The sequence below is a fragment of the Astatotilapia calliptera genome, chromosome 15 (assembly GCF_900246225.1).
Source record: "Astatotilapia calliptera chromosome 15, fAstCal1.2, whole genome shotgun sequence".
Lineage (NCBI taxonomy): Eukaryota > Metazoa > Chordata > Actinopteri > Cichliformes > Cichlidae > Astatotilapia > Astatotilapia calliptera.
Genome location: NC_039316.1, coordinates 10566975 through 10581785, shown reverse-complemented (window position 1 = coordinate 10581785; position 14811 = coordinate 10566975). Strand labels below are relative to the sequence as shown.

The following is a 14811-nucleotide window of genomic DNA, read 5'->3' as shown; positions in this document are numbered from 1 at the left end:
TTTACGAGACGGAACTCGACCGTTCTCTCAACTCACCAGCACGTCAGTGAATAGCAGTAAAAGAAAAACACAGTAGGAGCAGCTCAGTCTCTTATTGGACCGTGAAAATTCAGCTTGCTCCGTTAATTAAAACAATACACACACATACATTCACATTCACACTTATTCGCGCGATCGGAACCCTTATCATAAGGGGAGCTGCCAGTCTTTCTGTAGACGAGCTACTTATTCCCTTGACCCAGCTGGGGGAGCTACCCAGAGCTCCAAACCTAACCCACAAGAGTGGGGAGCTTCCAGTCGACGAGCTCCAAGCTACCAGCCGACGAGCTACTTTAAACCCACAGAAGTGGGGAGCTTCCAGTCGCGACGAGCTACTTTCGCTATTTTAAATTCCCTGAATTTAAAATACGATTTTACGCAAGATTGTGTCAGTGTGTCTGTATCTACCTGGTCAGTGTCGCCGGGTCTGGTCCACCTCGATCGGGCCCCACCACCGTGGGTCGCTTTCTAAGAACGTTGGCCAAGACTCGAATTTAACGCCCTTGGTCTTTGACCACACACCTAGTGTGTGGGCTGTCGACAGACGAGCAACGTGGACTGGTCACGGAGATGGGACACGATGGAGGCGCTCCGGCTCCGAAGGACCAAGAAATGTTGGGGGAAAACTCTGTAAAAGACCCAGGAGAAATAAAGACACAATGAGACAAAGTTACTTTCTTTATCAAACGTGTACACGGGTGAGCTGCTAAGAACAACTCACACCATGCACAGTGGCTTGGTAATTTTTATAGGAAAGACAGTGAGAACAGGATAAGAAAATACAAAACAAATAAAATAAACAACTCCATATGTGGCGCTAGTCTCGTCAGCAGAGAGCTGGGAGAAGGCTGTGAGAGATAAAACAATCTAAAACAATATGTCCCAAAACAGTATGTCTTTGCTGAGAAAGTCTAAAAAGATAATTCTAAACTAATCTAACCATAGACAAAAGGGCATGCTTGCACATTTAAAAGAAGGTAAAGAAACATAGAAACATTTTTCCTGTAACACTGCCACTTACTCCGAGCTGGCCTGGATGTGTGTCACCTTCTTGCAGTGCGCTTGATATATCCAAGTGTTCCTTCCGGCAATCTTCACTGCTGTGGTCGTCGTCAGCAGCATCCGATATGGACCTTCCCACCATGGACTGGACCAGCACTTCCTCTCCATGGCCTTATCATCATCCAATCTCCAGACTTCAGGCTCTGCTCCTGCGAAGAAACAGAATCATCTGGCAGATCATTTGTTCTCATGACTACTTTACTTTTAAACATTTTCAAGCATCTAATCTGCTAATATGCTCTCTCTTCTGCTTTTCTATCATCACTACAGAAGACTGGAACTCTAACTCTAACTCTAAATCCTCTAACATGTGTAATCTCAAAGAGTCAGACCATTCTCTGTTGGAGTAATCCTCGTGTACTTATTCTATACAGTCTAACCATGTCCTGCCTGTCTTCCTAAATCCTAACTTTACTGTTCCATTAGTTCTCTCTGCAAAAAAGTTTTTTTTTTTTAAAAGTATTTAATAATCCTAGAGTGAGTATAACGACTGCTCATCTCCCTCCTGTTTGAGACATGGTATAGCCAATGGCTCAAAATAGCAGCAGTCTTATACAAATTATTAGGCAGTACTGGTGTATCACACAGATAAAAAAAATCATCCTGCAAGCTTGCTCCCTCTGTAAGTCACAACTGTTTTCCTGCTGTAGGTGAGTGGATGTGCATGTCTGCTGATGCTGTATTTCCAAAATGTTAACACCATGTTTAACTACAGCTGCCTCTTTTGCGATCTTATCTGCAAAATCTTTTCCTAATGCAACTGGATCTTTCCCTCACATGTGTGCTGCACATTTACAAACGGCAATTCCACTGGTTAATAACGCTGCATCCAGCAGAATTTGCAAGAGTTTGGTGTGTTCTGCAGGTTTCCCTGTAGAGGTTGTCACACCTCGTCTCACTCACTGCACTACAAAGAAATGTACAGTAGCAAATGTATACTACCTATCAGTGTATATTGTCTCTCTACAGCTTTACACGCTTCCGTTAAAGCTAGCATCTCTGCTGCTCAAGCAAACATGAAACATGCTAGTTGTCCTACATAGATAACTCTCTCTCACTGTCTGCTACAGTAAAACCTGTTCTAGTCTGTCCCTCTGCTGTTATAAAACTCAAATCATCAACAAACCAAACCTTTTCCTCAACGAGTGGCACATCTATTAAGTCATCCCTCAGCTTACATGTCTTCTCCTCGCGCTCTCTACACTCATGAGAAGTGCCCTCCTCCGTTGGCAAAAAGGGTTGGACAGATTCAGAATTCTGCACCACTTTATGGTAATATGTGTGGTTGTGAGAGTAACAGTAACATTAAAGACAAGTGTCTTGTAGGTGACAGAAATGTAAGTTTAGTCTGCAGTAGTAGACATCTACCTCGTGTGGAACTAACAATTGCAAAAGGTGAAATAAACTATTGAAACATTGTACAGCTTAAGCTGCTGCACATACTGATCTCACGCATGGAGGTAAAGCACGAGCAACTAGAGCTAATCTTTTAGGATAGTAAGTTACTGGCTTCACTTGTGGAAAAAGTGCTGTTAGTTATTTTACAGTCACCTTGCATTTGTGCTGTTCACAGAACCACAAGTCCATCGCTGGACCTCCTCTGCGCTGTCACTTTTTGGAGCTTGGCACGCTCCCTCAGGTTCCATTTTGTGGGCGATCCTCTCAGTCACTCCTTCTCATCATGGCATCTCACGACATCTACAAATTGAAAAAATGACACTCCTCTCGCCACACGGCTTTCGCCATGTGTCAACTCCCCAATGAGACATGTACAAGAGTGTTGCACAGTCTCCCTAAAACAATCTCCAGGGTTTGTCCCTTGGAGCAGCTTCACTCCAAGCTGTAACCCTGTGTAAAAACATTAATCAGCACTTAAATGTTCAGCTTGTTTAGCTCCCAGCTCCTGTATCACAGAAGACAAAGTCTTAAATTTAAAACAACTTCACATTCGCAACCAACTGTAGATCATAAGAGTAATAAAGTATTCAGCATCACAGAGACAAGTATCATTGCAGGTTTATTCTAAACTCATTAAACTCCTACGTTTTCCCATAATTTATTCCAAATTATTTAACATCTCAATGTTATTCCACATTGTAATCAGTGAACTTCACTTATAGGCCATCAAAGCCTCATCTGAACAAGGATGCACCACTTGCATAGGTTTAATACTTGTAAATAAACAGCTAATCACACAAATCACTGCAACAATAATAGAAAACATTGTTTAATGTTACTTCTGGACCCCACCTCTTGACGCATGGACACTCTCATGCGTCAACTCACCAAACCTGGATCCCTGCCTTAAAAACTGGCTCCACCAGGAGCCTGCATACTCACCATCATGGCCTGGAAAACAAGATCTGGAAGTAAAATTAAACTTCACACTTATAAACAAGTATATCACAAGGGTAACAAGCATTCAGCATCAGCAAGACAAGTGTCATGTGCAGGTTTTCTCAAATCATTAAATCACTATTGTTACCATAATTCGCCTCAAACATGGATCATCCCATGTGCTCAGTTAACATTAATGTAATCGGTGACTTCCCTTAAGCAAAGTCACTCCACTCATATATTATTATGGGTCCAAAAGTGGCCAGCAAATGAGCCCATAATAAACTATTCCATAAATATCGTAATCTCTTATTTGTTTTACTCATGTCACTTGTCCACTTCTGCTGAATGCTACATGCACTCTTAAAGAAAACAAAACCTGAAATAAAGAAACAAACATCCACCAGTTGTTCTGCTAAAAACCACATCATCAAATCACATGAAAAACTGCAATGCTGTAAGAAAAAATGCAAATGTTAGCGCTGCGCAGGTGTGTACACACTTTCTCACAGTAACTTCTGTGAGTACCACAAGCCCATGAATAACACACCTCTGATAGATTCACAAACATAAAAATGGCATTTAAAAGGTTAAACCATCACGCAACCTCAGATGTTGCTATCATCTTTCTGCTCCTGTAACAGAGACACACACAGAGATACATCCACACCTTTGTCAAGTGGGGGTTGACTTCACACAATGGTGTTAAGTCAGTCAGTCAGTTCCCCATTTATTTTAAAATTCTTACTCATTCACTCAGTGATTCCTTCTTTTGCTAATTGTGGAAATTATCGTCGCATCCGTTTCCACGCTCAGCAAAACAACGTCATTTCAAAAAGAAAAATAATTTAGACTGGATTTTCTCGTTGAATCCTTTTGGACAGGAATTTGTTTCCTGATTGTCCCAAATAAGAGCCCATTTTAATTTTGGAGAAGCTCACTTTGCAACAGTTTTCTTGACGACGCTTCGATTCTAATCGTGCAGATCTGCTCAAACAGAGATCATCAAACAAAACTTTCAGTGCACCATGAAAGTAACAAAATAAAAGAAAGAAAATCAAAGAAATCAAAGAAAATAAAGGAAAGATAGGCCTTGTTTAAATCATGACACGTGTTCTTCATGCCAGGGGGATAAATCGTAACAAAAGACAAATCAAACAGCCAGTTTAATCTCAAACATTCATCCAATCAGCCATACACACAACATACAGCATAACCCTGTTGTCTTAGCACATAATAAGTTTTAGTTCTCATGTAACTAAATGTGTGCCATGGTAAAACTTCTTCACACACCAGAAACTCACAATCAGCTCACTCAACTCACTCATTCAAGACCTCTCATCAGCATTCTGTTTCCTCCTCTATGATGCAACCATCTGTCCTCCTATAATATTCAGTCCACTAGTCTATGTATCACTTTCATCTTACTAGTGACTTGGACAAGATGACAAACAGAATCTCATGCTTAAGATGCTGTCTGGTCTCATGAGTATCATTGTATGTGTATATGCATGTGGGGTTAGTATAGTTAATGCATTTTCAGTATGTTTTTGTGTTCATCTCTCACCACACTTCCATTATTCTCATCACTGCTTAAAACAACACACATCTCTCTGTTTTTTTTCTTTAACTGTACTTTTCTCCAAAACAGAAAATAGCATTACAGCTGTTTCAGACTGAGAAACACCAAACACTCTTCGTGCCATCATTCATCCACACAACTATTTTATTTCTTTTTGTCCACTGGGCAGGTGACCTGCAGAATCACGTCTGCCCCAGCTGGATACCTTTCACACACACCATGACGTCAGACACTCTCACACTCGCGGAATTGATCAGGAGAAAAACTTTCTTCATCTTTTCTGTCTCCTCTCTTGCCTAGTCTGTCTTGGACTCAATGCTGCTCCTAATATGCCTCTAATCTCTCCTCCACTTCTACCTCTGCTCTCTCACGCTCTTCTCTGACTCTACTTTCTGCTAACATTCTTGCTCTTCCTAATGCTTTTCTACGGTGTTGTTCTAGAGTAGTTGCAGTGGATTGAGCTGTAGTTTCATCCTCAGGTTTCACAACTACTTCTTGCAATATTGCTCTTTTAACATTCTGTGCTTCTCTCCTCTTCTGAGCCTGCTCCAGCCACAACTTAGCAATTGCTAACTGCAATTCCTTCCTCTGCTTCGCTTTACCTGTTTTACCTGCTACACTTACAGCTATTCTTTCTACCAGCATTTTACACTGAACTTCCACTAATGTCCCTTCAAATCCACATTTCTTACGCCAACAACCTACATACTGCGTGCTGCCTGGTAAAAATTTCTCCATAAATTTTACATCTCCTTCTAAGGCAGACTTACACATTTTATTCTCCATTACAAGACAACAATCAGCCACACTCACGCAGACCACGTCTGGCCCGCACACACACACAACATAGGCCTATCGCTTGCGTCTGCACGCACAGCTAGCGCTCTCTGTTGAAAACTCTCAAACGCCCCATATGGCGGAGAATTCAACCTTCGGACACTCTCCAACGCCCCAAATGGCGGAGATTCCGGACTCTGAACCTAGGTTCTCTCCACGCCCCAAATGGCGGAGAACTCTCTACACCCCAAACGGCGGAGAAGCCTGCGTCTCTCTCACGCGGCTAGCGCGCTCCCGGACTCACGTTTAACGCACAGCCCGTAGCCGCTCTCTATTGTTTTGGGTCCACGTGCGCTCTCGTGACCAGCGCTCCCCGGGACTCAAACGTTTCACGCAGAATCACGGTGACGCGTTTCTAGGATCCCACATTCATTCACACAGTTATAGAGACACTCTCTAAGGCCTTCTGTACTCACTGTTTGTTTACGTTCATGGGAAGAGTCTCTGGATCCCGTCAATCGTCATCCATCCCGAGGGGAGGTCAGGCGCAAACTTCCCGGCCTGGTGGCAAGCCAAAAACACCAGGGCTTTACGTCAATCATCCCAGACGTTGCGGTGGCGTCCTCTCCCTCTCCTCGGTGGATGCAATGTGTTAGGCTCCGGCTCCGAAGGACCAAATAAATGTTGGGTCTAAACTCAGACCCCGCTGTATCCAAGACTTATTCCCATGAAAGAAAAGCAAGGCAACAGTGTTCGATCGATTTCTTGCGCAAGGGAGGCCTCTCGTCTGTGACCAGCACGTTGAAATGACCACACTGGTGGCCTCCTCTCGCCGCCTTTTATTGACAAACTTCAAACAATAGTTTACAAAACACCTCCCCTTGCAACCCCCCTTTGGTTACAAAGACAAGGCACTGTATGTAAATGTATACACTGAGTGTGTGTGTGTGTGTGTGAGAATGTGTGTGTGTTATGTGAGAATGTGTGTGTGTGTGTGTGTTGGTCAAAGGGTCATAAAACCTAAAAGCAGGAACAACATCCTTGGTCATAAAGAGGGTAGTCTTCCCCCACACCCAATGTATGGTTTACCAAAGATAACACAGTGAAACCATACAAAGGGTAGGAAGCTCTAAACATCAAACAGATCTTCAAGTTAGGATGTATCTACAATAAAACCTCCCCCAGCACAGAGTGGCTGGAGAGGTGGTCAGAATCAAAGGAATGGCTTTGATCCTACTGCTTAAACTAAGACTGTACAAATTTAAGAAACACAATGGCAACATTCAACAATTAGACTTAACAGCCTATGGACCGGAAAAAGACAATTTCGTGTCAAACTCAAAGTGGATGCGGCCACCGAGGACGGGTATTGTCACCCGCCCGCGGTGTTCTCTATTGGAGCGGATAGAGGCTTCCTGGTTTATGCAGGGCAGCCTCAAGCATGCAGGAAATGTGGTAGCACTGGGCATAATGCAGACAATTGTGAACAAATGAGGTGCAGGAGTTGTGGAAAAATTGGCCACATAACAAGAGACTGCAAGGAGCCTAGAAGGTGTCATTTATGTGACTCGGATGCGCATATGGCAAGAGACTGTACTAAGCCCAGGTCATATTCGGAGGCGGCTAAGTTTGGAATCGAGGTTGAACATCACAGAGAAGCGGACATAGAAACTGATACTGGAGAAAAAGCACAGGAGGTGCCACCAGCTGCCGAAAATCAGACTAATGAGGAGAAAGCTGGGAGTATGGAAGATGGAGTGGAACAGAGAAAGGAGAAAGGAGAAACGATTTGTGAACAGGATGCCGAGAAGCAAGGTGAGGACGGTCAGATATGGGAAGTGGTAGCTAAGCCACGGAGAAAAACTGCCAAGAGACGGAGGAAGGTGAGTTCGGGCGCTTCTTCAGAAGAGACTAAGATGAAAGGTAAGGAGGGCAGAGAGGAGCGGACTGAGGAGGTGGGGAATGAGGAGGGGTACGTCCTGAGAGGAACACAGACTGAATGTATGCATACTCTTACAAGTGACTTAACAAGCGATGGGGACATAGAAGAGGAGGCCGAAAGTGAAGAAAAGTCAGAAGATTCCTTTATAAAAAACTTATTGGCACATGTTAATATGGACAGTTAAAGTTGGTATTTTTATTTTTATTTTTCTTTGTTGTTGTCTCTGGATCTTAAGTTTAAATATGTCCCCATGGTTTTGTTTTTGTATTTTCTTTTTGTTGTTGGGATATGGGGAAAATTCGAATAATTACGTTAAACGTAAGGGGGCTTAAAAATGCCCGAAAGAGACAAATGGTTTATGAATTTTTATTATTTTATAATTTTGATGTTTGTTTATTGCAAGAAGTACATTTAAAGGATGAAGGGGATGTTGCTGTTTTCACGGAGGAATGGAGAGGAGGAGAATCTGCGTGGAGTATAGGGGGGGTACATGGGACAGGGGTTGGAGTGTTATGTGGAAATAAAAGTATACAGATAAAGGAAAGTTATACGATAATACAGGGAAGGGTGATGGTCGTAGATGTGGAAAAAAGCGGGATGCAAAGTCGGATAATAAATGTGTATGCACAGGTGGATCCAAAGTTGAGAAGAGAACTTTTTTTAAAAATGGATACCTGTTTCATGACAAGAAAGAATATTATAGTGGGAGGGGATTTTAATTGTTCTTTGGAGAAGGAAAAATCTTCCCTCCCTTTTAAGACATTCATAAAAAAATATGGTTTGATAGATGTAATGGCCAAATTACAGGGGAAACGAGTAGAGTATACATGGAAGAATACAAGAGGGGTGAAAAGTAGATTGGATTATATATTGGTAGACAAAAAGTGTAAAATAAAGCGAGGGAAAATAATACCGGCACTGTTCACGGATCATCAAGCTGTAGAGGCGGAATTGGAGATAGAAGGAACGGAATTTGGAAAGGGATATTGGAAATTAAATAATGAAGTACTTACGGAAAAAGATTATAGGGAAAAATTCTTAGAGCTCTTCCCGTTATGGGCAGAGATGAAAAATCTATATATGAAGAAATTAGATTGGTGGGAGGATGTAAAAAATAAAATTAAAAAATTCACAGTGGATTACTGTACGGAGAGGTCAAAATCAAGAAAAGAAGAATTTTGTACGCTACAGAAAGAGAGAGAACATACTCATGTAAAACAAAACGAGGGAAAAAATAAAAATATGGACGAGAAAATAGAAAATTTAAAATTGAAGCAAGAAGAATTACTTGAGAGGAAGGCAAGGGCTGAAATATATAAAATAAAGCAGGAGGAGTACGAGGAAAATGAGAAATGTTCAGCTTTCTTTTTTAAAAAAATGAAAAGTAGGGATAAAAGAGGGGTTATAACGAAATTAGAGAAGGATGGGAAAATGATCGAGGGGAGGGAAAATATGTTAAAAGTGGTGAAAGAATATTATGAGGATTTGTTTAGGAAAGAAAAACTAGAGGGAGAGAAGGGGGATTTCTTCTTAAAGAAAATAAAGAAGAGATTAGCGGGAGAAGAAAGGGATAGGCTAGAAGGAGAAGTGACAATAGATGAGGCATATAACGTGATAAAGGGAATGAAGGCAAATAAAGTGCCGGGAATAGATGGCCTAACAAAGGAATTTTATGAGACGTTTTGGGGAGTGGTGGGGATACATTTGTTGGGGGTTTTTAAGGAAATCATGGAGGGAGAGGTGATGACAGAGAGTATGAAGATGGGCGTGGTTTCTATATTATTTAAGAAAGGTAATCCACATCAACTCGATAATTATAGACCTCTAACCATGTTATGTGTGGACTACAAGATTTTGAGCAAGATACTCGCAAATAGACTCGTAGGAGTAATGTCACACATAGTGGAGAAGGATCAAACGTGTGGGGTCCAGGGGAGGCAAATTACTTGGAACGTACAATTACATAGGGATATACTTACATATGTAAGAGATAGAAATATAGCAGCAATTTGTGTTAGTTTGGATCAGCAAAAGGCGTTCGATAGGGTAGATCATGATTTTTTGTGGAGGGTAATGGAGGAAATGGGGTTAGGAGAGGCTTTTATAAAAAGGGTAAAAATTTTATACAAGGGCATAAACTCAAAAATTAAATTAAATGGTTTTCTTACAGAAAAAGTGTACCAAACAAGAGGTTTGAGACAAGGGTGTCCATTATCTGTCGTACTTTACGTGCTTTATGTCGAACCTTTGGCCTGTGCAATAAGGGAGAGCCAAATAGTGAAAGGGATAATGATGCCACGGGGGGAAAGCTTAAAAATATCGCAATATGCAGATGATACGATATTATATCTGGCAGATGATGATAGCTTAAGGGAAGTGATAGAAATTTTAAAAGCTTACGAAAAAGCGACGGGATCGAAAATAAATAAAGAGAAAACAAAGTACAAATATTTGGGGATACGGGAGGGTAGAAAAGACAACATTTGTGAATTCACTTTGTGTGAAGGTCCAATGGACATTTTAGGAATTTCATTTGGAAATAAGGAAGGTGATGCTTTCTGTAATTGGAAAGAGAAGATGAATGCGGTGGATAAAAAAATTAGGCCTATGGAAAGCAAGAAAACTTACAATATCGGGGAAAGTTTTGGTCATAAAGAGTGAGGTAGTGCCGAAACTATTACATTTGGCCTATGTGTTTCCGATGCCTCAGATTTATAGAGTACAAATAACGAGGGGGATATTCAAATTCATATGGGGGCGTTATGAGTATGTAAAAAGAGTACACATGTATCAAGAAATTGCAGATGGTGGGAAAGGGGTACCGAACGTTCCTTTAAAGTTGGATACAATATTTTATGCAAATGTTTGTACATTATTGAAAAAGACTTATATGCATAAATGCCAAATATTGTTATGGTTTTGGTTAGCGATACCATACCGGTTTTTGATTGGGTGGGAAAATAAAGGTCCCAAAGCAGAGTCTAGACCAGAATATTTGCAGAGGATGGTTAGATGGGGGAAGAAACATTCGGAATGTAAAGAGGTGGATACAGTATTAAATCATAAACTTTTATACAAAAAACTGGTATGGAAAGTTAATCACAATCAGGTAACGGTGAGCCCGGAAGTGTGGGAACTTGCACAGGACAAGAGTTTCAAAAATGTTTTAAAGGACTTTAACTGGATGCACTTACATAAAAGGCTACCAGTGAGGGTCACAATGCATGCACATAATTTGGGGAAACAAAAAAAGTGTCCAAGGGAAAATTGTGTAGAAGAAGAAACAATTGAACATGTACTATGGGGATGTGAATACGCTAAAAAGGTATGGGAAGGGGTAAAGGGGAAGTACAAAGGGTTGGGGATGGTGACGTATGAAGAAATCACTTTTTTTAGGGCTAAGGGCAAAACAAATGAGAGACATAAAATACGTTGTATGTTGTTGTCAATTATTAAGCTTAAATTATGGAAGGCAAGACAGGGCTGCATAACGGGGGGATTTAAATGGGGGGAAATTGGGACGATTAAGGCTATAGAGAAGGAATTTGAAGGGATATATTGGTACGAACTACAAAAATGGGGAATCGATACGATTAAGGATAGATGGAAAGATTATTTTTTGAAAGTACCCAAAAGGAGGTGGTAGATAAAGGGTAAGGGGTAAAGTGGGGAGGGGGAGATAAGGAGTAATATGATAAGTTATTTGAAAATGTTACTTTGTATGGGGAAAGATGAAAATAGGATTTTTTTTTTTTTTTTTTTTTTTTTTTTGTTATGAACGAATGTTGGGAGAAAAGTGAATGTAACCTTATCATTTTAAAGGAAAAGGTAAAATGTTGGAATTGTTGTGGAAAGAAAATAAAAAGAAGGAAAAAAAAAAATCTGTTCTTATCAGTAGGCTAGAAACAATGAAGGATGGCGGCGGCGTCGGCCAATTTTCATGAGAGGAATGCATGGACGCATGGTACAAGAAATACTTTGAGATTTGAACTTATGGAGAAAGAAGAAGATTTCCACGACAGAATCAACTTTGGACGAAGGATCCTTTATGAAGCTTTAAAGATACAGCCGGAGGAGATCTACTGTCTTCAGCAGAGCACGGCGAGTAAACACTACGACGTGACCTTTTGCACGGGACAGTATGCGGAGGAAGTAAGAAGGAGGTGCATCGGAGAAGAAGATGGAGAACTGAGGAAATATACGGTAACTCCATTGTATAGGAATGATTATAGGATCTTAACTGTACACATGTACAATCCTTGGGTTACTGAAGAGACTATTAAGTATTTCCTGGGAAGATACGTTACTGTACTCCCAGGAGTACGGAAAATAAAGGACGGTTTGGGCCTATGTTGGGTCTGTGTTTCCACAAACCCTGCTAATTCTAGAGACTTATTCATCATGAAGAAAACAAGACAGTCGATCGATCAATTACTTGCGCAAGGGAGGCCTCGTCTGTGTCCAGCACGAAAATGACCCCAATGGTGGCCTCCTCTCGCTGCCTTTTATTGACAATTTTCAAACAATAGTTTACAAAGCACCTCCCCTTGCAACCCCCCTTTGGTTACATAGACAAGGCACTGTATGTAAGTGTGTGTGTTATATATATGTGTGTGTGTGTGTGTGTGTGTGTGTGTGTGTGTGTGTGTGTGTGTGTGTGTGTGTGTGTGTGTGTGTGTGTGACCTCCTGCTGACCAAAGGGTCATAAACCCAGGAAGCTTACATCAAAAGAAACAGATCTTTCAGATAGGATGTATCTACAATAAAACCTCCCCCAGCACAGAGTGGCTGGAGAGGTGGTCAGAATCAAAGGAATTGCTTTGATCCTACTGCTTAAACTAAGACTGTACAAATTTAAGAAACACAATGGCAACATTCAACAATTAGACTTAACATTTCCCTCCTTTTTGTCATTGTTCTTAAATTTCAACTTATGCACCCCTTGTTTGACAGTGTCAGTGTAGATTTCATTCATGCACAGTAAACTACATCCTATACATAAGCAAATCAGTATCAACAGTTCAAAAACAGGAATTAATATTTTCAAAAGAAGATGCCACCAAGGACCAGACGGTAACCAAGCTATCCAGCCTCGTGGCGGATCTACTCCTGTCGTGCAATTCATTATGTATTTCTTCAAGTACACAACTGAATGTCAAAGGTCAAACAAGAAGAATCATCATTCTCAAAAATCATATGTCTCTACAATCCAACTGTATACAGACATAGGTATTTAAACGCATCAGTTGACTTTATTGTTTGTCCATATGGCTCTCAGCTAACTTCAAAGCTGCAGCCTGGTCAACACCCTTCTTTATGACTCCTATCAACCCCCCAAATCTTTTCACTGTAGGCATCCTGTGGGGGTTAGAGTCAACTGGTGAATTATCTGCATTTACAACTCTTCTCCTGTCCTGTTGTCACCACAGAAAAAGCTTTGTAAAGGAAATTGGATCAAGGGTTTTGATCTTCTTGGCTCAAAACCTCAAGTGTTCATGATGTAAATGTATACAAAAGGCTTCTCTGTTTACATCCTTCTTGCAGAAGACAAAAGAATAAGTGATGTTGCCATGTTCCATGGTTAATCTCCAACTTGGGCTAATCCATTGTCCTTCGTACACATAGGCAATTGGCCTGTTTCCAGTTCGTTTAACTGTATAATGTCCTGCAACAAGTCATATTCTTTGAGTCAGACGAGCAGGTCTGTCTCACCAGAGCAGTTCACCTTCCCAGCTACTGGTGAATCAACCTTCCATTCAGGTTCAGAGCAGTTGAAAAGTTGGCAGTGTTCCTGGATGTGTTGCTAAAGCAACCAAACAAACTGTCTCGCTCCAAGTGATGCTATCCGGTTGTGTTCTTAAACTGCCACCAGTAGTTGGTTGAAAACCCATGCGGGTACTGGGTGTGATTTGCTCTGTCCCAATGCGCTCCTGTCATCCCACTCAGGGTCCACAGGCACAAGAAGATGCACAGCACATTCCCAGCCATTCTGATGAGTACCTGTGGCTCAGTTGGTTTCTTCACCGGATTGAGACGAGGGGCCCTGGAGGCTTTCCCCCCCCTTTGTTCCCGGTCTTCCTGCCACTTACTCCGAGCTGGCCTGGATGTGTGTCACCTTCTTGCAGTGCGCTTGATATATCCAAGTGTTCCTTCCGGCAATCTTCACTGCTGTGGTCGTCGTCAGCAGCATCCGATATGGACCTTCCCACCATGGACTGGACCAGCACTTCCTCTCCATGGCCTTATCATCATCCAATCTCCAGACTTCAGGCTCTGCTCCTGCGAAGAAACAGAATCATCTGGCAGATCATTTGTTCTCATGACTACTTTACTTTTAAACATTTTCAAGCATCTAATCTGCTAATATGCTCTCTCTTCTGCTTTTCTATCATCACTACAGAAGACTGGAACTCTAACTCTAACTCTAAATCCTCTAACATGTGTAATCTCAAAGAGTCAGACCATTCTCTGTTGGAGTAATCCTCGTGTACTTATTCTATACAGTCTAACCATGTCCTGCCTGTCTTCCTAAATCCTAACTTTACTGTTCCATTAGTTCTCTCTGCAAAAAAGTTTTTTTTTTTTTTTAAAAGTATTTAATAATCCTAGAGTGAGTATAACGACTGCTCATCTCCCTCCTGTTTGAGACATGGTATAGCCAATGGCTCAAAATAGCAGCAGTCTTATACAAATTATTAGGCAGTACTGGTGTATCACACAGATAAAAAAAATCATCCTGCAAGCTTGCTCCCTCTGTAAGTCACAACTGTTTTCCTGCTGTAGGTGAGTGGATGTGCATGTCTGCTGATGCTGTATTTCCAAAATGTTAACACCATGTTTAACTACAGCTGCCTCTTTTGCGATCTTATCTGCAAAATCTTTTCCTAATGCAACTGGATCTTTCCCTCACATGTGTGCTGCACATTTACAAACGGCAATTCCACTGGTTAATAACGCTGCATCCAGCAGAATTTGCAAGAGTTTGGTGTGTTCTGCAGGTTTCCCTGTAGAGGTTGTCACACCTCGTCTCACTCACTGCACTACAAAGAAATGTACAGTAGCAAATGTATAC

General features: G+C 41.4%; 1 long non-coding RNA gene across 1 annotated transcript; it reads right to left on the bottom strand.

Moving 5' to 3' along the window:
* Window positions 1-1557: 1557 nt before the first annotated feature.
* Window positions 1558-6684, bottom strand: LOC113006398 (uncharacterized). The gene is made up of 2 exons (XR_003269744.1): window positions 6274-6684; window positions 1558-2799 (listed from the first exon to the last, which is right to left on the bottom strand). It is a non-coding gene; the product is annotated as an uncharacterized LOC113006398 (long non-coding RNA).
* Window positions 6685-14811: the final 8127 nt, after the last annotated feature.